The 950-nt window shown below is 37.5% G+C and overlaps 1 non-coding gene across 1 annotated transcript; it reads left to right on the top strand.

The window, feature by feature from the left end:
* On the top strand, positions 1-91 carry Trnal-gag (transfer RNA leucine (anticodon GAG)). Its single transcript is given in 2 exon segments — positions 1-37; positions 55-91. It is a non-coding gene; the product is annotated as a tRNA-Leu (tRNA).
* The last annotated feature ends 859 nt before the right edge of the window (positions 92-950 follow it).

Below are 950 nucleotides of genomic sequence, written 5' to 3'. Positions count from 1 at the left end.
GCCGGAATAGCTCAGTTGGGAGAGCGTTCGACTGAGGTAGTTTACGCAACAGTCATCTAAAGGCCCCCCGGCTCAATCCCGGGTTCCGGCACGAACGGAACAGTTCGGCAGCTAATGATTTTTTCCGTCAGGTTAATAAATATAATGAACTCTATTTTATTTAGACATTTTAAAATCAATTTTAATAAAATTGGACATTTTTATTAAAATTAATGGATGCAACGTGGTGACAACGTTAATTAAAATTTCTTACATCTCTTAAATATCTACTAAAAATTCACGTGTTATATTAACAAATAAATGCAAACAACACATCTATTATCCATATATGTTTATGGTTGCCTATCATAGGCCTATTCCTACCACATATAGAGCGCGAAGCACGACACGTATTATTGATTGTAACAATGAGTTGCGATAAAGGAAACAGCCGCTTATCAAGGAGGAGCTGTGTCCCAGCAACCCGTTTCCCTAGAGTCAAGCACTCCTCGGATTTTTTTTAAGAACCACATAGAGAGCGCGAAGCGCGACACGTATTACTATCCAGGTGGTATGGGCCCTTTAGCACCATCCGACCATTACGTCCATAGTTATCTTCCTTAGAAGTTGAGGAATCTTGAAATCCTTGTTAAAAATTTTCATCCGATTGTTCTCAAACTTTCACAGTTTTTTATCAAAGAGGACCCAACCCAAACTCTATATGAGCAATATCGGACCATAAGTCCAGAATTATGTCTCTTTGAATTTTAAAATAAAAGTGAAAAACTGCTTGGTTAGGCGATTATGTCGACATTTTTGTTTTACGGATCATTTTAATTTCCTGCAACGATATCTATGCATACGACACACGAACAGTAACTCCGATCCTAATAAAACGACAGTTCCGCTCGGCTTAGAGGACTGAGACAGTCATGTAAAATATCGAATATAATATATATTTTTTATTAACA

Source organism: Dreissena polymorpha, chromosome 3, assembly GCF_020536995.1.
Source record: "Dreissena polymorpha isolate Duluth1 chromosome 3, UMN_Dpol_1.0, whole genome shotgun sequence".
Classification (NCBI taxonomy): Eukaryota; Metazoa; Mollusca; class Bivalvia; order Myida; family Dreissenidae; genus Dreissena; species Dreissena polymorpha.
Note: the sequence above shows the minus strand (reverse complement) of the source record. Positions and strands in the feature narration are given on the sequence as shown.